The sequence below is a fragment of the Cinclus cinclus genome, chromosome 10 (genome assembly GCF_963662255.1).
Source record: "Cinclus cinclus chromosome 10, bCinCin1.1, whole genome shotgun sequence".
NCBI classification, from domain to species: Eukaryota; Metazoa; Chordata; class Aves; order Passeriformes; family Cinclidae; genus Cinclus; species Cinclus cinclus.
The window spans coordinates 25,745,142-25,770,903 of record NC_085055.1 but is presented as its reverse complement, the minus strand read 5'-3'; the positions used below and the strand labels follow the sequence as shown (position 1 = coordinate 25,770,903).

The 25,762-nt window shown below is 38.1% G+C and overlaps 1 protein-coding gene across 2 annotated transcripts in view; it reads right to left on the bottom strand.

The window, feature by feature from the left end:
• Nucleotides 1–25,762, bottom strand: part of CLSTN2 (calsyntenin 2) — a 185,512-nt gene that overhangs the window by 116,561 nt on the left and 43,189 nt on the right. The window contains exon 2 of one of the 2 annotated variants that reach the window (XM_062498932.1): nucleotides 4,392–4,409. The exons of the other annotated variant lie outside the window; for it this stretch is intronic. The gene's annotated coding sequence lies outside the window, so the exon portion shown is untranslated. The remainder of the gene's footprint in view (nucleotides 1–4,391; nucleotides 4,410–25,762) is intronic. 2 annotated transcript variants of the gene reach the window in all.

Sequence of the window (25,762 nt, the reverse complement as noted above, 5' to 3'; positions counted from 1 at the left end):
GTTCACCCTGTCTTTTTTTAGACATTTAAGAGGAAGAAAGATTCAGAAGTAATTGCAGGGTAATTCTAATAGAAAGATATTTTCATTCTGTATAAGTAAAGAACTGGTAGAATTTTTCTCAAAGGTTCTTTGTTCCATAATTTCTTCAAGCATTCAGTTATTATTTCCTAGCAATTATACAACTAGAAATTCACAGAATGCAAGTTCCTATTTTAGCCTGTATTAGAAAAAGTAAATAAGAAATCATAACTAATTCACTAAGCAAGTGTCCTAATCAGCCTACTGATTTCCTGCTCATTTGATTCTTCTGCTTATTTCAGGGAGTTTACATATCTGGTACATTTTCTTTAAATACATTTGATTCCTTTCATTTACATGGAAAACTTGCCCTTTTTTTCAAACCTAGTTCTAGCATTGCACAATATCCAAGATTTCAAACCTTAACGTTTTTTGCTGTTTATCAGTTGTACCTAGGGGATTAGTGGTTTGACTTTAAATAGCACATGAGAAACAGATGGAAATCATCTTTGATGCTTGGAAATTGTGTCAGTGTTCCTTTGTGTAGAGAAATAGGATAATATTCTGTTTGGTTTGAATGTTAAAAAAATATTTATAGAGGAAGAAAGTCTAGTACTATTTTAATTCTCTCTTCAAATAAATGACAGCTATGGGATTACTTACATATATGAGCTAAAACTAGTGTAAAACACTTTGATCATAGTCTGAAAATACAACTTTTAAGAAAGAACCTATACCCTTACAAGATAAATTTTGCAGCATAATAGGTACTAAGCTTTAAGTTTGTCTCCCCAACAGTCAGCACTTACAACAAAAGCACTTTCCAGCTACTGTATCCATTTCAGTCTTCCTGGCCTTAAATATAGCTGTTATTGAAGAATTACTTGTATTGTTTTTCTAATCTAAATTTGTCATCTTCTGAGCAACCCTGAATGCAGCTCTCATCCTCAGGTTTAGAAATTAATGTTGTGCTGCAATTGTGGGCAGGAGACTTGCTCTTTCCTGGAGTTTTTGGGTCTTTAAAACTCTTGGAATACTGAAAGAAGGCTTGTGTGTTTATTCTAATAGCTTTTACAGGTTTTTGTCTGTATAATTTGTCTTGTTCAGGCTTTATTTTATGTACAATGTCTGTCTGCAGAGTTTTAGCTTTCAGAGCACCAATCTAGAGTCTTTTCACTCTGGTTTTTAACCAAGGGCCACAAATGCTGTCTCCCCCTGCAAAGTGATACTGTCATTCAGTGTCAAGGTGTGTTTGGTCTGTGTGCTGCCTTCACCTGCAGAGTACGGGCAGGTGGTGGAACACCCCACACAGTCCCAAAGCATGAGCTGGGCATTGCTCCTCTCCTGCTGCCATTGTTTCCTCTTTGGTTTGGCCTCATAACCCCTCTCTATTTCACTGCCAGGAGGCATCTGCCCAACAGAACCATCCACTTCAGGATGTCAGGGAAAGGCCCTCAGAATGCAATGACTGTGGAGAAACAGCACAGCTGAATGTGTGGATTGTCATCCCTGGACTTAACCTGTGTCCAGGCTGGTCCTGCACCATCCCTGAGCAAGACCACAGCTATCTGCTGTACTTCCAGGAAAATACTGCATAAGGAAGAATCATGTCTAAAACAGTGAAATACTATCTAAAGCCATGGTGGATAGGAAAGGAGCTCTGTTTATAAGCAGTTCATATTTCAGCTTCTCTGCTACTGCTGTTAGAAAAAAAAAACAAAAAACAAAAAACCCCCAACCTTTTTACCGCTATTCCGAGTCCCTAAGGGCACTTTAATGATAGTCAGGTTGGTCAGAAAATAACCACAGCATGTTGGTGGCACCACAGCTAGATTCATTGTGTTTTATCCCTTCAAACTCTCCACTGTTTTGCTAACACAGCTTTTACTCATTACCCTATTGAGATTATGGCATCTGAGGTCAGTTATCAGTACATGTCTATTCCCCCCCTTTCAATCACTCATCTGTCCAGGAACATCCTGTTTCCTGCTGTGTGAGAATGTTTTCTTCCCACTCTGGTTTCAAACAGGGTCTGTTTGAGTGTGTCAAAGCAAGATGCTGCTGTCTCTCAGTTGCCGCACTTCACTGTCTGAACATTCTATGGATACCTAAAGAAAGAATTTCCATTCAGAAAGATTTTATGCTCATCACCTTTTGGATATACTTTTGATTCTTTCTCAAGATAAAAATGTTGTTAGTCTGTTAATGAAGACAGCTGACAGATTCTGCCACAGTTAGTAAAGGCATATGAAAGGCTTTATTTGACACTGGGCATTTGTAGGAACATGGACCCAAGCATTTAAAATGGTGCTTGTTGAAATATCTCAGTTATTAGACCTGGAAAATGCAAGATGTAACTCTTAGACATTTAATGGGGAAAAGTAACAGCTCCTCCTTTAATGCTGCACAGGGCTTGCAAAGCTCACAAGAGCTTTCCTCCTTGCCACTATGAGCTGGATGAGGAACTGGAATGTGACCACATTAAATATTATGGAGAAGGGGCTTGACTTTGAATTTGCTTCTGACAGGAGTCCTGGGAGCAAGAGATTACATCCTTCCTCGGATCAGTGTTTCAGATACACAATTTATAGTTCCCTTTGCTTTTCAGTAAATTAAATCAGGGACTTGTTTGCTTTATTTACTCAATGGTAAACTGGCTTGCTCCATCCTCAGTTGTTGCTGTCATTTACTGTGGATGGTTCTCCAGTGCTAAATGAAGTGTAAGCGTAGGAAGTCTTCACAAAATCTGGTTTATTTTCTCCTGCATCTCCCAGATGCAAGTGTCTAGGACTGATTTGGTAACTGCTTGATATGCTTTTTCTTCATTAGATAATTACCTATGTTCAAATAGGCTTTTGTTTTTCCTTTGATAGTGTAATTTCCTCTTTCTGCATAGAGAGGCCATTAAAAAGGTAATTAAATTAAATAATGGGTGAACATGCAGAATACTGTGATCGACCACAGGTGAGAGTGAGCAGAGATGTACTTCAGACATTTATGCGCTGATACAGGATCCAAAATGCCATGTCCCTGTAAGAATGTATTGGAACAGAGGAGAGGAGGAGAGATCCTGACGTACAGACTCTCATTAGCAGTTATTTGTAATTATAATCCTGTTGAGTGGAGAGGAACTTTTTCTGTATGATTATTTACTACAGGCTTCCCTTCTGCAGTATTTGCTTGAGATAACTCTTGATCAATCAGCCTTTCTTGCTTGAAAAGTGTTCATGTCTAATAAAACAATACTTGAATAACAGGATGGTAGGACTGCAACACAAGATGTTTTGCTGGCAGCAGATATGAGAGGACGACTCTTCCTGAAAGTGCTAAATTTAATCTGAGTAGCACTTGATCCATATTCCTGACAGGTAAAGCTAAATGGTGTTGAAGCAACAAAGAAACTTTTTTTTGTGCATGAGAAAGGCAGATAAAATACAATACAATACCATCGTCTGCAATACAAACAATGGAGCTTTGACATGAGACAGAGAATATTTCTCCAGGCAGATGCGATTAGTAAAAAAAGAAGGAAGCAAAAAAGTGAAAGAAAGCAAGCTCAGACTGTGTGAGACTGGACTGCAAAGGCTTTAAGGTGAAGAGTGGGAAGAGGCTGGAACAAACCTCAAACTACGAAAGAAAAAACACCCAGGGTGCAGTTTGTAGCAATAAAATTAATGAATAAACAAATAAATAAGTGCTAAACCATTTTAACAGCTGCATAAAAAAGATCCTCACAGCTTCCACCTGTATTCCCTCAAAGGCAGAACTTTAGATGTTGCTCATTGATCCCTGATACCAAAGACAAAGCCTTCAGTAACTTTGTAACATTTTTTCTTTTCATTCAGACTGCAGATGTATGCTTTGGAAATAGGCTGACAAAATGCAACCCTTAATTCATTATATACTGCAGAAAGAAAAGACAACCTCAACATTTTTAATTTCCACGTGCTAAAAGGTTTTCCATTTTAATCATGTCAAGTTGGATGAATGTAATTCAAATCGAGAAAATGAGGCTATGTTTGGGTATGTGTTAATTTAGATTTTTGCATTTCAGTTATGTCCTGAGATAGTAAGGGATTTTATCTGATTTATTCACACACCCACTCTCAAAACCACAAAACAGAAGGTGGCAGCATTTCAGGGGAAAAGAAAACCAGGATGATAACAGAGAATTTAGAAACTCAAAATGTATCTTGTTCCTTTGACACCAAGATTACTTAAGAAAATAGCTCAACAGAGCCACTCTCAGCTAGAGATTCCTCGTAATCTTTTGACCATTTGGAAATTCTGCCAGCAGCGTGAGAATAACAGATGAGATTTAATTCCAAAGGAGATTTTCCTTCAGCCTTTAGTATCATGCAATGTAGAAACACAGGTCTGCTGAAAAGCTTCTGGGAATAAAAACCATATTTTCCTTTATATCTTAGCATGACTGAAGCCTGGTTTAATCCAGGGCCACTTTAAACAGGACATTTCCTTGACTGAAAACAATCCACAACAAAACAAGGGGAAGAGCCGTGAGTGACACAGCAAAAAACCCCCAAGTTTATGCAGATTATGAGTTTTATAGGCATGGAGAAAAGCAATAGAATTTTTATTTTGCATTAAGGGGAAAAAGGCATCAGCAATACAGGGAACAGAAGGGCATATTTTACAGCCTGAATAAACTTACTGTAAATCACACCAAATACAACAGAACCTGTTTTTAAACACTTGAACAAAATGAGAGTTTTTCAATTAGTAAGAAAAAAAAGAGTTTAACTGTCTTAGCCAATCTTTGTTAATTGACTAAAGACTGAAGTGTTTATATTTAAAAATTATATTAGAAGAATCCCAGGCCCTTCAAGCCTTCAGGCACAGAAGAGGTCAGACAAACCCACTTAAAAGCAGTTTACAAAATACTGTTTACAAGAGCAAGTCTGCAGTATGTCCATGAGAAAAGCAAATAAGAAATGCAGCAACAGGTTTGAAAATGGCAAGATAATACTTTTGTTCCTTCAGGCACAGGAATTCAGAATATAGAATATTCACAGGCTATATCTGGAGCTTATGCTGCCAGAACTCCCCCTGTAGAGAGCAGGTGACTGGCTATTAGAGGGTCTAATAGTGCAGATTAGAAACAGCAAGAGTGGAGAGAAGTTCTTAAATAAGGCCAGATATTTTCAACAAACTAGGGAGATTCAAGCATATTTCATCTCCAGACTAGACATAATTTTTGTACCAAGCATGTGTATGGCAGCTCACTCGGCTATGAATGTATTTATTTTGCTTTTTTTTTCCAATGTGTAAATTCTTCATTAAAGATTTCAGATTCCCTTTCCCGCCCTAATTAATGCAGGAAAATCCTGCTAGATGGGTGCCTTAGTTACAGAAACATAAGATCAGATTTTATACGCAAATTTTCTACACTTGGGGTCATGTTTATCAGTATTTCAAGGAATGTACCTGGATTACAAACACAGATTGGTCAAATGTAGGTATCTGTACCACGCTGGGGTTACTGCAGAGAAAAGCATTTAATGAGTTGCAGGAATGACACAACATTCCTTAGAAGATACTCTACAATGCTGACAGAGGGATCTTCCAGAGGAGACATCAGCTGCCCAGAACACAGAGAATTAAGAGGTTCAGTGATGGAAGGATGTACCTCTCGCCAGCTGGCATCTGAACACACAAATTAATGAGTTGATTCCAGCCCCACCAGAATTCTAATAGTTACTGCATCTGAAAACGAAAGTGGAGTCTGGAGGAGAATTCTTCCCTCTTCTCCAGGCAGAGACAGCCTCAGCAGCAGAGTTTAGCAGGCAACACTTGATATTACAAAGAAAGGAAATTCCCTTGAAGCCCGCAGTATTTACAAGTGTCCAGCATTAGTCTATCCTTTATTTCCTACTGACCAGGGCCATGTGTTTGAAGATACTAATGCAACCCAAGAACAGACACAGCCCTTATCATTTATCACTCTGCCATTTCGTGCAATTCCTAAGTTTAATAAGATTCATACTAGAAATTAGAGACTGTAAGTACCATGACAATACTCCCAATTCTGCTTTCTGGACTTCCCACACTGCACCCATGCCTAATGTGTCAGGGCTTCCTGGGACAGCGGATTACAGCAGAAGTGATTCTCATGCCTGACTGAGCCCAGAACAATGGGATGTGTCTCAATGGGATGTGTCTCCATTTTTCTCAGGGTACACACCCTGCTGCTGTTCCCCAGCCTGCCCTTCTCTGTGCTATACAGCACATGCTAGGAACAGGAAGGAAAAACAGAAGCTGAACTTCAGATATTTTGCACATGTATTTGGATAGAAAAAGCCCAAACCCTAAGAGAGCTGAAATAAGGCAGTATGTTCCAGACAGCAGTCTCTGGGGAATTTTACTCTCCCAAACCACTTTGTCTGTTGTTTATGCATCCTGCCAGTGAGGACTGTACAACTGAATGCTCCAGATACTTCTGTCAGCCTTTCATCATCCCCTTCTCACAGCCATCTGAAATGCCACCAAATTCTGGAGTGATTCAAGTAGTGACTGGGGATTTCTCTGCTTGAGGACAAACCAAACAGAAACACCTTTTCTGAGCTGAACTGCGATTCACCAGTGCCGTGGTGTTAAGCCAGGCTGGCAAAACATAACGAAGTTATTATAAGGAATGAACCACAGATATTTTTGTCTGGTCAGCTTGGGTTATTCCACATAAGCTAATGAGCCCACTGTCCTGGGATTCTGCAGGCTTCATGAGTTATCTGAAATCCATTTATTCTGTCACATTCTGAGACTTCACAGAGGTAAACTATCACAATGCTGTAACAAACTGCTTGGTTTGGTGTTGGTTTGGTGTTTTTTTGTTGTTTTTTTTTTTTTGTTTGTCTGTTTGTTTTGTGTGATTTTGCTGATATTAATGCATGGAGTCACCAAGCAGTACTGATTATAAAGACTCACAAACAGAGGCTCCGCTACTCGTATAAAAACCCTCTTGGTAAAAATTCTGCTTTTACCTTTTTCCCGTACCACTGGTATCATACATGGAGTTTTGGCTTCCAGAGATAATTTGCTGCATCTCAGTTTATTATTTTATTTCTTTACCTAAAATTCAACAGAATAACCGAGCTTTACGAGAGAAAATATTGTGAGCCCTTACTCTTAAAGTACCTATTAAAGCCTGTCATTTATGGCAGGGAAAAATAAGAAATTTTTATTCTTTGTAATTCTAAGGAGCAGCTTTGTACATTTCAGTTTTGAACTCTGAGAAAACCCAACTGATGAGTACCATTTCTTCCCAAACCTGTGCATCACAAATTACTCGTGGCAAACAGACCAAAGTTGAGATAAACTCAGAAAGAAGTGATCCTGTGAAATATGGGGATTTGTTCAATAAGCTGTTACTACAATAAAAAGGGAATACTCATGTATGACAGCACTCACTGATGCAGGTTGGAAAGTTGTTCAGCAGCTTCTGTGAGGGTCTTTGTCTTTTTGCCCTGCTTATATATTCTGCTTACAGAGAACTTCATTTTCACAACAAGGCCCACTTAATTTAGGAAGTTGATAAAGAAAAATATTTGCCACTAATAAAGGTCAGGCATAATTTTTCTTAGGCACCTTACCACAAAGGTGGAATTCAGCACACTTAACCAAATTGACATGCAGTTGTTTCAACAGTGTATCCCTCAGCATGGAAGAATGAGGTGTGCTTGGATTAGTCCTCGTGTAATATCATCCTGCAGGCATTCCCTGCAGTTTGCTTATCTCTGTTGCTTGGAGCAGTAAGCAGCTTATGGATGCAGCCCATTAAAAATATGTTTGCTTTATTCTTCTGTATTATATCAATAAGGAGAGACAGATTTAAAATTTGGAGCCAGAAATGCAAACTAAACCATCCCTTTCAGCCAAATTAAAAGGTGAACATCTTATCTAGGTTATACAGGTCCCATCAATTTGTAGAGGTACAAAGGATGTAATCCTCTCTCGTTCTAACAGATCTCAAACACTAGAGGCTCTGTACCATGCACAGTGCCCTCTTAGAGTTCAAAACATTACATTTTCCTCTAAAATAAGCAAATCAGCATTTTCCCAGTTGTTGTCAGTGTAGCAAGTACAGACTTCTAATCATTTGTCTTAAGGAAATCTATTCTATATATTTATATATCTTATATATTTATATATCCTGGTGTTAAATCTTAAATGCCACATCTGGCACACACTTCAAACTCCAGGAACTACAGCGACACTAACAGCAGGCTGCACCCTAAATGAGTTCTGGGGGAATTAAACTGCAACTGTAAATAAGCAAGGTCACTAATGAGCTGAGACAGAAAAGAGGCTCTGGCTGCCTTTCAAGTTCAAACGAGTACTCAAATGGATGTGTTACACTCCAGAGCAGAGAACTAGATCAGTGTAATAATTAAGTCATTGTTTATCTAAAAGTTGTTAGAAATTTCAAGGATAATATCCAGAATGCATGAAGTTAGAAGCTGTGTCCATTCTGTGATCCAGTAATTACCACAGCAGGAGACCCAGGAGCTGTCACTGAGGTCGTGGTTAAAGACACAGATGTGAAGAGACAACCATCTCAACACAAAGAGCCACCATACATTAACATCTATTGCAAATGTATCAGAAACACAATGCCATGTTAATCCATGTGTAAGAAAATTACTGATGCCCAGAAGTTGTCTTTGCCACCAAGGGGAATTGGAAATGGTGTCCCGCTGACATTTGTTTCTGTAAAAAGAAAACTCAAGAGAAGACTGAGGCACACGCTCTCTACCGGGACAAGTTCGGGGGTGGGGGGGGAGGAAGGCAATTATATAAGCTGAAATGTTTTGACAGATCAGTACAATTTCTCTATACCCTGAAGCAGTGAGTGATCTTGCAAAAACCCTCTGAATTATTTTTGCCAGCTCTGCTGGCCAGAGGAAGGAGGAAGGCTGTGGAAACATGTACACATGACCTTCACCTTCAGATTACAAGCTTGGATGGACAGACACGATGCAGATTTGGGGAGCTGTTCACTGTCCCAGTAAGTTCCTAGTAAGTCCACAAAACATAGATAGCATTTTTTTTCCTCTTCATTTTTTTAGTACAAGTATCAAAAAAACTCCAAAAAACATAAGTGATTAGAGATGTTTACTAAAGTCAGGACTTCAGAGGGCTTTATGAACATTACTATGTCAGCGTATTCCAATGTGCCTTTCCAAGGGGAAAAATGTATGACTCTGGTTTCCAGGAAGTGGAAAAGGGCTCTCAAAGAAAAGCACAGGAGAGGCGTTCTGTCCCAATCACCTTACTCTCAGATGGGCAAATATGAACCAGCTTTAAATTTCCTCTGTGAATCGGAAACTGAGTCACCTGGTTTGCTCAAGCAAATGGCAAAAGCCACTTTGTGTTTACTGTGATACTCTTCTCCCTACAGAGCAGATCTGACCTCCCATCCTGTGCACCCTGGGATCTGTTTGTAGCCAGGCTGCTGTTCCTGAAGTTCACCAGTACATAAAATAAGAAGCACTACTCCCAGGACTCTTTCACACTACAGACACACTTCTGAACTCCACTCAGTGCTTATAGAACAAATAAGCTTTTGTCATTTTTTATTTAGTGTTATTAAAATAAACACCTTGATAAATAGGCAGCCAACAAATGAAGCAGGGCTCACTGTGGTAAAACAGAGTATGAGGAATCTATGAATTAAACATGACTTTAATATCAGTGCTTGTTAATTTCTTTTACCTTAAAGGCAAAAGCTGGGACTCAGAGCACCTAAGGACTCAACCTGTACTCCAGGTCACCAGGAACTCCAACTGTTCAGATGATCCTAACACTGCCACATAAGTCTTGAAACAGCACTATGGATTTCCTTAGAGGAGCAGCTCCAGACATCGCTCCCTTCAGATCACCTTAATGAGAACATTTCTATATGTGACACAGGCACCACTGAAAATCTTGTCCTAGTGTGTGCTTTGTACTAAGGCAAATATTAATTGCAGTTGGAATGCAAATCTAAGCATAAGGAGCTGAACTGAAATTCAAGCTTATGCTTAATGAACTCAACAAAAAAACCGTGTTTTTTCTTTAAAACAAACAAAAACATAACATCCCCACTTAAAACAGGTGAGTTTCTTTTTTAGTTTCCGATCTTTTAAAATAAGTGCTCTGATTTATTGTTTGATATTGTAAATTATCTAGAAATATCTGAGTACATGCCTTTATGCCTGTGAGGTCTTCTAAAATTTGACATTTAAAAGCTACTAATAAAGCATTTAAAATTATTTTCCCCTTTTCCCTGAAGATTACATATTCCCATTGAGGCAAAGTCAAATTCTTATGGAGTTGTATAAGGCACATTAGCTGCAAAATCTGATTCTGAAAATCAGCTCTTAGACTAGGAGGTATGTTTTCTCAGTTGCAGGTCTTGGTTGACTTACATTCCCTACAAAATCAAGGCTAGAGATGATGAGGCAAGCTCAAAATAAAATGAAATCTCAAAAAATGCTTGCTTCCCTGAGTATCCTTGCATTTTCCCAGATACAGTAAGTTAAACCTCCATATGCAAGCTGCAAGTTTCAAAGCTGGTATTATCCTTAGTTTAAAATCCTTGAAACCAGAAGTTTGCTAAGGAAACTGACATACCCTTGAACAACAGAACCTCACAACTCCTTTTAATGCAACCTGACTGCTATTGATTTAAAGCTGCTTTGTATTCCACTTAGTTCTGCCTCTTCATTTGACTTTCTTGCATTATCCTCCTTAATTAAACTGGTTTTGTGGTAGTGCAATGACAGCTGGGCAGTACCTTCTGAATACCCAAGTGCTGGCCCTTTTTCAGTGCTTGGCTTCCATGACTGCTAATGATCAGGTTGTACTGGAGGGTACTTTTGCACCACTCCCGGGCCAGGAAGAAAAGGTGACAACACAGGTGATGGTCAGAGAAAGTGAGACTTCCTTTTGGCTCTGAACTCTGCATTCCTGGACAGAACATCAGAGCAAAGTGCTGGGAGCACAAAGTTTCTTTGCAGTCAGAGCTCTGGTGCCAATGTTCAATAGATGACCAAGTCCTACACCTGTGTCACTGCATGTTCATCCTTGTGCTGCAAAGTTTCCCAGGAGCTCCGTCCAGCTTCCAGGCAAATATGGAATATTTGAAATTTGTGTGCTCCCAGTGAACACCTCTGCCCAAAGCAAACCCAGCAGTAACTCCAGTGAGCAGAGAGCCACACCAAGCAGCACACACACATCATCCTGAATGCCACACCAAAAACATCTCCAGAGCACTGTAAAATCCTGCCAGGTGAGCTCTGAATCTGACAGGAACTGTACAACCTCCCTGCACAAGCCTTTATCTGTTTTTATGGATGGTACCCAATTGCATTTACCAATGAGCCCTATCACATTTTGCCACACTGGAAAGATGTAGATGTGAGTCTTAATTATTACTGAGGAAAATTATTTAAACAGCATTCATTAATAGGAATAGAATTAATTTAATTGCTGTCATGAAACTGTTTTTGCTGCACCATGATAATAACATTTCAAGTTCTGTGGGGTTTCTCTCCCCCAGCAATGTGGAAGAATAACAGAAGGAACAGGAGGGGCATCAATAAATTTAAGCAATAAAGATTCTTGAGGGTCACTGAGCCAATAAAATATAACAGCTGCCAAAGGATGGGATTCAGATTATATTTGATCAATTTTCTTTAATGCAGTGAATATTCTGATGTTAGCATTTTTACAATACTTCCATATAACTTTGCCGGTATCAAAATGAGATTTTTTTTAAATCAAAGCTTTTCAGTTAATTAATTTTGTTTGAAGTTAAAAAAATAAAAATACATGTATGTCAAACACACTGTATGAAGAGTCCCCAGAATAATGAAAAGCTTCATCATGTCATTTTCACAGAATACTAGCAGGGAAAAGGTGTTTTTCATCTTTAGCTACTTAGCCACCTCTTTTCAACCACCTTGAAATTAGCAGAAAACAAGGATAAATCTTGGCTTTTAGCAAGATTTAATATCAACTAGTCAGCTGTGTCTGAGAAGCTTAATAGGTGCAAATGTATCCTATGAGCATTAAATAACCAAAATTCCCTAACAAATTTCCTGGCACATTCCAGAAAGAGAAATGTCATGCTACAGGAATTATTTTTTAAAAATGTACAATTTAGTTTCATATTATCATTTCATTTCCCATCAGAAGCCTGTGTTAGACAGGAATTTCCCAATGCCCCATTTTCCCCATGCTTCAGTTCCCATCACCAGCAGGTTCAAACATGATGGCAAAAGCCAAGTGGGGCTTCCATGCTGCCACTTCCCACCCCTCAGAAGCACCTGGTCATTACTTATGGGATTGTCTCACTGTAATTCTTTTACAGTTTGTTTCTTTTACCAGCAACTATAGAATTGCAGTGTTGGGGTTCAGGACAGCCCTACAAATGTGCACAGCACAAGGTCCAGAACTACTTCTAATTCCAGAAAACTGCAGAACAGGGATAGCTCAGGCAACCCATTTTTCACTAGTGTAATCTCAAAGGATACAAAACTAAATATTCCAAGAAGAATGATCTTAATTTTAAAGCCATTTCTTCTTTTCATTACAATCTGCTTTTTCTAATTTGTTAATTTATTTTAATAAGATTGACTGGGGGAAGTGAGAAAGAATAAAACCACTGCAATTACTGGTCTACTACTAAAACATGGGGAGTTTTAAAGACACATTGCTTCCAAAGAAAAGCTGGTCTATCTATATCTGAATGTCAGAACATTCACCTTTTAATCCTAAAGTGTATAGTCTCAGGAGGAAGGCTTAGCATTTTTTAGGCAGTTCTGTGCTAAAGAACTCACCCTACACAGCACATACCAGGGATGGCATGTGTTGGCTCATAATATTAGGAAGACAAAAATCTGTATCATGGAAAATGGCCATTCTCTGCCCATCTATAGCCACTGCAGTACCTCACAAGCTGGAGGATGTGAAGAAAAACACTGATTAAAGCATGTAGGCAGCAATACAATTTGCCTTACTTTGCTTTGTTTAGCCCCAAAGAGCAAATCAATGATGATGTGTCCATAATACAGCAAAACACCCAAGGCACATGGCAAGCTTTAGAGGACAGAGGCAGTCTTGAAGAGATGGAGAAGAGGTAATAGGAAATAATTTATCCTCCAGTAAGACAAAATTTGTAATTATCTCAGTAAGGTTCAGATTCAGGAAAACATTTAGTCATGGTTGTTTCCCAAGTGCATTCAAGGTATGCTGAACCACAGGTTCCATCTCTGCAGGGAGACAAAGATCCTTCATTCACAGTGCAAAGGTGAGGCAACAGAAGGAATCAGTATCATCTGATCTCTATGTAAAAATCGCTAAACATGTTTTACAAGCCCTGTGATTTCCCAGCATTAAAATATTGTATACACTTAGGAGATTGTCAGCATTTCAACTGTCAGACTGAACAAGGTTCTTTCCATATTCCAAAAAAACCATCAGAATCAATGCACTTCAGCATGAGAATCTGCCCTGCTGGATGTGAAAAGGTGGTGCTGAAGGATTCTTCCCCATGTCCGTCAAGAAAAGGTCTCTCCTCCTTTTTTAAGGATGTGGATCCTCTGCAGCAGTTTAAATTCCCAAATGCGTGAGCTCTGTAATCACTGCATAAGAGAGTTCAGAAATACAAACACCTCCAAAACTGGACTAAAACTCATCAAATTTTTCACTCAGTGGTAGAATCTGCTGTGGTACGAACAACAGGTGAGGCCTCAAGTTCTGGCTCCGACAGAGGCAAAGCTCAGCCACAGGATCCAGGAGGTTGGAATGCCATAATCCCACCTGCCCCCAGCTCACCCCCAGAGGCACAGATGGCATTCAAGGTACTGCTGGCACAGAACTGTGTGTGCCCTGGCCTGCATTAAACAACCAAAGAACAGACTGTTGACAGTGCTGCATGTGCCACTGCCTTAAATCACCCTCACACTAAAGAACAAGTGGGAAGGAAAATCTGCACTGAAATCCATGAAAAAATTTCCTGCCATGTGGTCCTTCAAGGACCACAAGGGAGAGCTGGGCTCCCGATCTGTATGTTAGATATTTTTATTTTATAAAGCTGATCTTTAATTAGTGCAGTAGATTAGCCACAATGATGGATGCTGGAATGACAAGTAAAGTGTCCCTTTCCAAAATGAGCTCGTACCAAAGAACAGATGGTTTAACAAACAATTACGCAGCACAAGGATTTTCCACAATATACCAATTCTCTTTACTACTGGAATTGTTAATTTCCTGGGACATTTGTGATCATATCTGGTTAAAAACGTTGGCAAGGCTAAGCAGTCATTTCCAAAAAACTGTGGCATCTTTTTACTCAATTCAAAACTGACTGCAAGGGTAAAGCCTGGAAATACTGTTCTAGAATACTCTTCCAATTCAGTATCGCAGTTCTGATGGCACAGGAGAGAAGGAAGGTGCTTATATCCATCAGGAACAGATGGAGATCACAGTCTTACAGTAAATTCCTTGTGGATGAGCTCTCTGAGGGCTTCTTTGAGAACAGAAAAAACAGTTATTTCTAGAGACTGTGCATTCTACTTTGACATAAGCCTCATTCCTAAAAAAATATATTTAGTACATCAGTGAGACCTCAGTTCAGATTTTTCAGGTCTTCATTACCATTTTTGCCATTAAAATATCACTCCCTAGGTTTTAAAGACTCAAAATGACATTTTCCTTCTTGCTAAGGGACCAGGAACAAATAATACAATATAAGGAGGTTGTCCCAAAGTGACCTTCTATGAAATAGTCTATTAAATTCCATCCAGAAATGAAAGCATGTCTCTAGGAAACAACGAATTTAAAAAATATTAATTTCCTTTCTCATCATCTTTCATTTAATTCTTCAAATCAGGCTGAAAGATCTGAATAAAGATCCTATGAACTCTGTTGTTTTTTAGAAATAAACGTATGATCTCACACTATTTTGAGACCTGAACAATGACATCATACACACAGGATGTTTTTTACTCATAGCTCTCTATTTCCAAATGGATGGAATGAGAAGGAATATTAACTGCACTCCAGTTTCCACCTCTCTAGCTGCTGAGGTTCTCAGGAATGAAAAGATCCCATGGACACACAAATAATCATCATGTATCACTCACAGCTCAATCTAAAAAGAACCATTTTGGAGCAAGTGCAATTAAATAAATTCTAGGAAGCTGATGGTGTAATACTACTTCCTATCTTTCAGCTTGTCCTCTGGCAAATCTGTATATGTCTAAAATTCTCTGCTGTATTACTGTGTGCTGCCTATGAAAATAACAACCTGCCACAGGGGGTTATAGGAAGAAGGATTCTTGGACATTGTAAACTTTCTTTTATCTTGCAACGGGTGACCAAAAAGATGCTTTGGGGAGAGTGGGAGGGGAAAAAAAAAAAAGGAGCAAAAAGCATCATATTAATTCTGGGCATAAATAACTCAATCTCGTATTTCACCTCTGACTCAGAAGAAAAACTTTGAACTCTGTCTCCTGCACTCCAAGTGAAATCTCTCAGCCTCTCAGCACTGGGCTCAATGTAATTCTCTTTTTCTTATAAATTCTTCCGCTGAAGTTCGTTTTATTTGGTTGATTCTGAGGGGAAAGAGAAAAATAAGCACTCTATAGTTCACTAGTAAAGGCATTTGCTTGGGATAGAGGAAGACTTCAATTTCCCACCCCACCAACTATTTCAATATTTCTACAAAATACATCAAGGGAAGAAAGTGATAAAAACCCCCTTCTTGAGCAGTGTGCTTGTTTTGGACACTGCAGATCTCACCTGAGCCCTCCCTAACCAGGAAATCTTCTGATCCTCCTGCCTGCCCACATCCTGGGCTCATCCCTGCCCTGTCTGTCTGTCACTGCTTTGTTCTCGGGGGGCCAGGAGGGACAAGTCAAGATTGATGGAACTATTGCATTTAAAGTAGAAAACTGCCATCAAAGAATGAATCTGCATACAATCTAGAGCTACTGAATAATTAGATACATATGGATTAGGCTTTGAATTCATCCAGGAGTCTGGAAAACTGTAGAATTCAATAAACTACATTGAGTTCCTTCTACATCAACCATATCAATCTCAATCTGATTGATAAAAGAGCTACAGGCTACTTTCCACCTCTTGGCCATAGTGCAGAACCCACCTGCTTTCACAGATACTGAAAAAATATTCTGATTTTTTTTTTTTTGGTTGTTTCTCCCATGTGCAAAAGATTCTAAATACGGGATATACACCATCATCTACTCCCAAATTATGTCTAAGTACTGAACTACAACAGCCTTGGACTGTTTTCTCTAGACTATTACTAGAGTAGGCAGAACAGGATAATTTTAGAAAATCATGGCTTCTGTCCATTTCATTAACATCTGGTAAACAACCAAATGTTAATGAACATTAAGGATTTGGCAAAATCTGGTAAAATTCCTTAAGAATATAAATTAGCAAAATGAAGAAAATAATAAAGAGGTAATAAAAATTAAGAGTCCTCAGCTCTCTCAGGAGACAGTTCTGAATAGGGAAAGGTCATCCAGTGAAGATGAAGGATAATTAAAGCAAACTTTGCCATGCAAACACTTCCTTGAACTGAGCCTGCTTTACAGGCACCCCAAAAAAAGAGAAGGCAACATTAATTTTTTCTGCCAATTTCTACATCCTCTTTTATATACTTCCAACTCACATCTGTGCTGCACTTTATCTGGACCACCATTAGCCTTCCTATTTTTTTTTTTAACAAAACCACATAAGAAAACCAAGTAAACCTAATAACAACCTTTCTACAGAAGACAGACCTCTTTTCTGTATCAAAGCTGTGGTCTAGAAATTCCTGAGAAAAAAAGTTTTCCAAGTGAGTTAAAAGCGTAAATGTTAGCAGCTAAAAATAGCATAAAGGGAACCGAATTCTGAGAACCCAAGTGGGATTTTGGGAAGAAGGTTTTCTTTTTCTATTTCTCCCCTTTTCTTCCCAGCTTTACAGAAAAACAGAAGTCTTAATAAAAAGATGATAAATCTCAGCTTTTCAAGCCTCATCAGACACTGTAAATGTTGTCATGTATTCTTTATTTAAGACACTACCCTGGGAAACAACAGAGTAAAAAAAAAAAAAAAGGAGGAGTTCTTAATAACATTTTGCTAGGAGAAACTGAACAAAAATAGAAATAAACAACCAAGGTCAAAATAAACTTGTGTTTCAGTGAATGCAATTTTAAGGACCCGTCACAGGGACTGATGCATCCCAGTACCATGCTGAAGAACACGTGGATTTTTCTAGCTGGTATTGCATGGGAGTTCACTGGATTATATCCCAACAAAATGAATGACAGAAACAGTCATGTGGTGGACAGGGGCTGCAGAGGATTCCCTCCATCAGCTTTTACTGACTGTAACTGGGTGCAGTTCCTCAGAGACATTTAACACCTTGAATTACAAGTTCTCAGCTACAGAGTGGTTGGTATTCAGTGAAGTCTAGAAATATCCAACACAATGGGAACATCTCTAATACACACATTTAGGACTATGCAAGTTCATAAGCTTTAGGAGATACTTTTTAAAATATGGCCCTATAGCAATATATTCTTTATCATGGATAATATGTAGAAGAATACAGTAACTTAATAGTCTTTGAAATGCTAGTTGGGTGTTTTTTCTTTACTGTTTCGAATTTATTTTGCCCAGGCACTGGATAGAAGTACAGCATGTATTTAATAAATTTACTGCAAGTATTTCAGCTAACACAGTGACAAGTCAGTCCACTTTTACTTGAAGTCAACAGAAAACATGGAAATTCAATTTGCTGCTGTAGAACACAATAAATGCAATAATTAAATTATAATGTCTACAAACTTTCTAAGTAACATTCATAAGACAGGCTGGTCTATAAACATTAATGTTCAAATCAGCTTGGTAAAACTGCATTTCAATCGGTAATCACAGATATTACAACTCCTGAACTACATTTGGAAAAACCCTCAGAGCAAACCACACCTGAAACTTGTGTCCATTTCCAAATGCAAGCCAAATCCAATCCTTCCCAACACTACCCAACTGCACTTGGCTTCCTTGGAGTCACTTTCGAATGACCAATTTAATTCTTCATATCTGAATTGACCTTTCTTTTTTGTTTGGTATTTTGCTTGGTTGTTGTTGCTATTGTTAAATCTATGAAATGCCACAACCAGACACCCTCCTGTCCACATTGTTTCCCTGAGATTTTATTCCCAACCTATGTGGTGTTGCTTACCCCTCTGTTCAAGCTCCTTCAGTGTTCAGGCCATGCACACCAAGTGATAGGCAAGTGGCATATCCCGTAAACTCGACTTGCACTGAAGTCACTAAGAAAAGTCCTTACGGATTTCAGCAGCAGCCCTGGTGTTCATCTTCCAACGCACTGATGGGTCCCTACTCTGTCCTCACAATCAGGATGGGTGTGGTTATTTGCATGTGCCCAACAGTGTTTTTGTTAGCCATGCAGGGTAAAAAGCGAACAAAGGCATTGGTGCAGACCTCGGTTCTCAGCAGTCCTTCCCCCTCCCCAAAAACTCTCCCCAGTATCTCCCTGCTGTTCATCAGGCACCCCCTGGGAGCCCAGGCTCTCCTGGACACGACACCTCTGTCACCAGAGCCCAGACACTCGGACAAAGCAGCACGGCAGATGTCTTGCTGAATGCAGTCAATACTCCTGTGAATGCCATCAATCCAAAATTCAGAAAAGAACAGAACCAAAAGATGACACTGTATGGCTCTTATTGTTGAAAGCTTATTATGACAGAGAGTAAAGCAGCTGAAAAGCCACGGCAGAGGATATGGCAGAGACTTGGCTTCAAGATTCCTCTTAGGCTGTGATGTTTAAATGCAGACAGGACAGAACCTGAAAAACATTCTTACTTAATCTACTAGAAAACTGATTTCAGCAAAAATTGCTAATCAACCATAACAGGATTTTGGAGCAGAATTAGAATCTTAGCAAATGAGAGCCAAAAAAAAAAAAAAAGCCAACATGTCCAGATTAATGATTAGGAAAAAAATAAGAGAGGTGTTAGTACAGTAGAACAAAACCTTATTATGCACCATAATTAGATGTCAGCACACATTCTGTCAGCTTACATGCTAATTTTAATTTCTAGGGCGCACTGTTTTATATGTTTGGACATTTAAATTGATGTTTTACAGTCTAGTCATGAGTATCAGATCTGAAAATTAACCTCTTCTGACAGGCTATTATTTAGGAGTTGATTCTGCAACCACAAGTGAAGCATGTTTGAATCCAGCTGCAGTTTGGTGGGAGAGGGCATTTATCAGCCTCTCTGCTTTGAACAAAAGCAGGTATAGCTTAGGACAACCATTGCAACAGCCCTGCAACAGCCCAGTCACTCCAGAGAGGACTTTGATTTATTCCATGGACTTCAAATTAGTGGAGTTCAGCAGACAAAAACTACAACTATTTGTGATTGTAGAATCAAACTCCACAAGTGCTACATTCATAATAACCTGGGGCTGCTGCTGGTCACATTCTACCTCTGAAGGGAGAACTGTTCGTTCAAACATCCCAAATACATTCAGATGTCCCTATTAATTAAAGTAAGCGTATCAACTAACAAAATACTACTGACATCCATCTATTATGCAAAAGATCAAGTCTCACTGCACCAATACTTTTCCTCTTGAGTGCCAAGAGAATTCATTCTGATTTGTACAAAACAGATCTTTGTCCATTAGGGGGACTGACTTTTTGCCTTCCGTGCCCTTTAAGCATGAGAACATAAGAGAAGCTTGAACAGCAATATTCAAGACTTCAATTACTCCTTTGAAGTTCTATTTAGAGAAGGAAAAATTTTCCACCCCCCCCATCCCTGTTACTCCCTGTTAACTTTATTCTTTCATCTGAGTATTTCAATCCAATGTCTATGTGTTCAATATAAATTAACTGTCGACATATAAGTATGGTTCAGTTTTCCTGATATTATAAAACACTGATGATGTTGATTTATAGCATCACTCAATGAAAAGGCACTCTGAGATGATGGTTGAGCGGCACTTTAATTTCACACAATAAAGTAAATTCTAGGGTGCCTCTGGAGGAAATTTAAATACAATTATTCCAAATTATACCCAGCAGAAAAACACTAAAGTGTCATATTCTTTTACCCAACACAGATGGAGCTCACAAGAAGCTTGGGGCTAACTTTATGCAAAAAAATAAACAGATTTTAAAACAGCTTTGAATTTATGAATAATCATAAAGATAAAATGGTGGACATTTTAAAAAGTAAAAACCAAAAGGCTGTTTAATGCTGAGGATCCTACAAAGTGATAATTTGAGAATTTTGCAAAGGCATTGGAATAAGAAACTAGTTTATTCTGGCTCATGAAAAATATACCTGCTAAGTTATTGATATTTTTTCATAAAACATCTATTAATTTTATTAGATTTATCATTTTAATAAAACTGGTGTTATTGTTTCATAAAATTAGTCTTTTATTAAAGACCTCATTGTTGTGTGGTTTCATTTGTGTGCACGATTGCTGTTTGTGATCTTGAAAATACTGATTTGAGACAGCCCAAGAGTCATCTCAAAGTTCTCAAAAGAGAACAAACAGCAAAAAAGTATCTTTACTCTGTACTGCATTAACTCTGAGGAAACTGGACTTTTGTGGAAATTTGAGTTGGATTCCACCTCCAAATACCCAGGATATGCCAGCTAAGTTTCACTTCCCAAACCAATTTATTGGCAATGAAGGATGAACCAGGATGAACACAGCTGGATTTACATCTCAAGCTGAGCTTGTAGCACTGACAAAACAATAATGAGAAATCCTGAGGTGCTTTACTTGTAAATTAAACAAGTGTATCCCAGAACATTTGTCTGCAACACACAGCAAATGCTGCACAGTCAGTTTCAGGTTATTTTATCTTTCATTCTAAAAAATAATATGCATTTCCCTTATGGAAAAAGCAGAACTCAAAACCAGACAAGCAGTTACAGGGATGGCTTTACATTCTATTTCTGTAAGAAAACAGCTCCAGTCAAGAGCTAATAAGCCTTTCACACATAGAAGGAATCTTCATTATATGACACCATACTAAATATCAGAGAGAAGTAATTTACATTAGATGGTAAAAATTGATGATGGCACATGCCCCAGGATGTTACTTTGTTTCTGAACCTAACTGGAAGCCAGACCAGTGGAAAAAAAATCAGAAAGGTAAGACTTTAGGAAAGAGAACAGATGGCAATAAAGCAGATTATGTGAACTGAAAAGTTAAAATCTAGATCAGTGTCTGGCTTTACTCTGGAACCTAAGGTTGTTCAGGTTTGAATTTTAATGAGCTGGAACATGTACAGATACAACTTATAATGTTCCAAGTGTCCTTTCCAGGTCACTGTCACAGAAGTATATTTGACCATAGTCTCTGACATACAGCTACTCTTAAATAAAAAACTGTTTCAAAAGGAAAAAAAGCCCAGCCCCACAAAAAACAGCAAACAAACAAACAAACCCAAACAAAAAACCCCCAAACAAATTAACAAAAAAAAAAAGCCAAAAACAAATGAAAGCCAACAAACAAAAATACTCCAACAAAACAAAACAAACAAAAACCCAAACAGTGGTTCTGTACAGGAGTCTAAGACTATTCAAACAAACTTATTTGAATTATTCCATTAATTCATCTGTGGAGGCAATAACCTAGCTTTGAAGAACAATGAACATCAGCTCAATGCTCCATATGAACATCATATCAATGCAATAATATTTTATACCAATTGTGGGTGTATTGAAAGAAAGAAAAAGAAATTATACTCCATCCAAATGCAGCAGTGTTCAGGGATATGATCTAAGAGGACTGAGCCACTTTTCCTCTCTCCCTTCTGAGCACTCAGAGTGAGGAGGCTTCCACCAACCCTTCTAGAGAACGGCAGAATTTCTCACATCTCCATTCCCCGGCTGTGCTGCAGCCTCAGCTGCTCAGGAGGGCTCCCAGCCATGGAAGATTTCTCATCTCCTGCACCTCGTGGCTCAAGCTTTCACCTAATGCTGTGTCTGCTCTTTTTAAATTAACTCTGATTCTGCAGCACAGGTAGCAGAGTATGTTTTTAAAAAGCTGTAACACAATTTGGCTCTGCATATAACAACATTAAGGGAAAACTGCTTTCATCACTTCAGGGCATTTTCTTTTGTATCATTATGAGAATTATCTTATTATGTTAATGTTTTGCACTGAAGTTCTAATCAATTGAGGATCTCCAGAGTGATTTCCAGTTGAAAGGAACAATTAACTACCAGCTATAAATTTTTAGGTGTTAGGCAGAAATGAGAAGTTCTGGAAGAACAGTCTCAAAAAAATTAACAAATCCATTTATGTTGATTGAAGAAGCAGAAATCAGAGGTTTTTATCTGGTCGCCCATAAAATAGAAATTTACCCATTGAGAAATACATCGCTGAAAGTAGAGGGGAAAAAAACACCTCTGAGGATTAGAGTTTTTGCTCTGCATTTTATAAAATATCATTTCAGCACTGATTAGCCCAATAAAGACACCATGGAAGTAATAAAGCTCTGAATGAAACAGCGGCATAGTCAGTAATTAAGGATTTTGGGGTTTATGAATTTTTTTTTTCCTCCATCAAGCTCCTTAAACAAAAACAAACACACACACAAAAGAACATTCAGGGAAAAAATAAATTATTTCCTAGCCGCCTAATCTAGAACTAGAATCAAGTTCAAAAAAACACAGAAACACTCATGTTTTGAAGATTTTTACCACAGCATTTCAAAGACCTGCATAGGAGAAAAACTCTGCAGAGCCCCCAGCAGTTTGTTGGTTTGTTTAGCTTAAAGCAAAGCACCAGAACACTTACCATGAACAGGGTAACAGAGTTCTGAATACAATATATAAGGAAACTACTTAACTTAGACACCAACTGTTTTGAACTCCACTGAAATAGCACATAGATGATTATGAGTTGCTTAATTGAATAAAAACCGGTTTGTAGTAGAAAAATAAATGGCAAATAATTATGTTCATTTAGTTCACTTGGGATTCAGCTTGTTTTCTGCTTCCTTGATATTAGTGAAAAGAAATCTAATTTGTTCTGCATGGTAAGAGCTGTAATTTAGATGCTTATTAATGCACAGTTCTGATAGCAGCTCTCTGAGAAATGTAGTTTTTAAAATGTTTGTTTTGTAACTCCAGGAAGCTATAAGTGTAACAAAACAACTTGTTTTACATCCAAGTATAATAATAACTTTCAAGTAATATAGTAAGTTTTTCACTGCAAGCAGGCAGACTTGAAGACTCTACCAGAACCTGGAAAGACAGCTTTTCTTACACCATAACTTAAAATATACATGTCAATACAGTATTTTTTTGAACTTTACTGTAAATCATGTTTAGCATTAAGAAAAATTACAGAATAGTTCTCCTACTATCCCTAACACTTCATAACATTACACACACTGGATACAATGCCAGCCTCCTTGGAAAAATATTACTAATTGGCTTTGTCCCAATTATTAAAAAGTTATCACATCTGTTCTGACCAGCATAATCCGTTCTGACAGGGCCTGCATTCTTGCTTCCCAAGGAATAGTTCTGTTACTTTCTAACTTTTTCTGCTGCATGTGTAGGAGTGTTGCAGGCTTTGTCAATCTTAGCTTTATCACAGGTTTAAATACCTATACATATAATAAAAAAGACTTCAGGCTAGATGCATAGAGCACTCTCATCATGCCGGCAATTAAGCTGGTGCATTTCTAGAAACTGAAACTTGTTTTTAATGAGTGCTATAAACTTTCTAAAATTTTGTTGGTGAAACTCCATTCTATTCCAGCTAATTGTCTAGTCTGCTAGCTGCTAATTAGCTGCAAGTCAATAACCGAAGTTTCTGTCAACAGGATTTGAATTTCAGCTATAAAGCAATGAAAATTCATTTCCACTAGCACACCTTAGAAATTCTTCCAATTAGCTGCCTTTTGTCCTGATTTATTCCTGTGGGATGAATACTTAGAGTCCTGAACTTCATTTGTTGCTGCACAAACATAACCAGGATTATTTTCCAAAAGCCTATTAATGTTTTCTTTTTATAAATCACACCTAATCTATTTCCACCAGGATGGCTGCCCTTATAATGTTAAGCAATTAGTATCCTGAACACCATTTTGTAATAAAACTTAATTTGCAATAATTAGAATGTAACAAAAAAATAAATAGCTATCATTAGATACCTACAGGCATTTTGCTTGGATGGTAAAATAATGAGGTTATCTACAAATGTTTTCCTTTTCAAAGTAAAGATCCAACACACAGACTCTTCAAAATAATATCAAGACAATATATTTTAAAACTGAAATATTATTAAACTTTAAAATACAGTCCAAAACTGCAAACAGAAAAAAAGCAGCTTCTCTTTTCCTTAATGCAAACATTTAGAAGTCTGAAGGCAAAATTTATAAGCTGGTAACACGAAAGTCACTTCTTGGTTTTAAATTTCTCAAGATTTTTTTTCACTCATGTTAGATCTTGCAACGGCACAAGACATACAAAACAATTTGTAAGTATCTTTTTTCCTGCAAACACATTGGACCCATTTCCTTCTATATTTGCTGGCTTTAGCAACAGGCCCTCTGAAAAGAGGACATCTTTTTATGGATTGGTACGAAACACAGGATTCACTGAAGGGAGAGCAAGCCCATCAAAAGCATTGTTTTCCAGCAGAAAGAGTGCAGACAAGAAAAGACTGGATAAGTATTTTAGACTATTTTATTGGACATTAGTTTGGCTCTGGGTTCACTGCATTATATAGGGAGCATTTTGGTGCCATGTTGAATACTCCCTTGTACAAGCACAGCTGAACCTGACTCCAAGAGATTTACCTGTGCATGGTACTTGTATAGATAGAAAATTGTACTAATGCCCACATTTGACCAAGAAAGAGATTAACTCCCAGGGTCAGGCAAAATTATACAGGGTAGAGATTTTACTGCTCTGTTTGGAGCTCAGAAGGGACAGCCAGACGCATTCACAAAGTTGAAGGGAAAAAAAAAGGTTATAATGACCTTATGTTTCCCTATGATAAATGACCTGAGATGCTTCAAAAGGAAGCAGCAGATCTGAAGAGAGAACAACAGCACATGAGACTACATGAGACCACTTCTACAGAGAGAAGTAAGGAAGTTCACTATGCCAGTATCTCAGCTCTGGGCAAAACTTCGTAATTTTCATCTGCGAACTCTGCAGATCCTCTGCATCGAAATACAAAAAGTATTCTAAAAGCAGAAGACTTTAAACTGTTTGTGTTACAGAATACAGTGGACTTCTGCTAGAGAGAGAAAAACTATCAAGAAGGAATTGAAAACAAAAACTGATTGGAAAGCAACCCTAGAAATACATTGCCTAAACAGCAAGCCTTTGATAGCAAGTCAACATTTCTAGAGCACAGAAGAATCCTTTGAGTCTAAACTACTACAAATGTAAGCATAAGGTCTCCTAAATTCTGTCTGGGTGTTTTGAATGAGAAACGAAGACAATATTTAGATGGCTACTCCAGAAAAGGCTGATCTGTACGTTCTACTATGTCTGTTGTGCACTCTTAAAATGTGAAGAACAAAAACATTAACTACTGTTCTTCACCCCAAGATCTCAACAAGCTTTGCTCATAGGAAACATTTGTACTGCACAATGTCCATGTGTCTTAGGAAATAAAGATTTATTCTTCTGGAGCTGG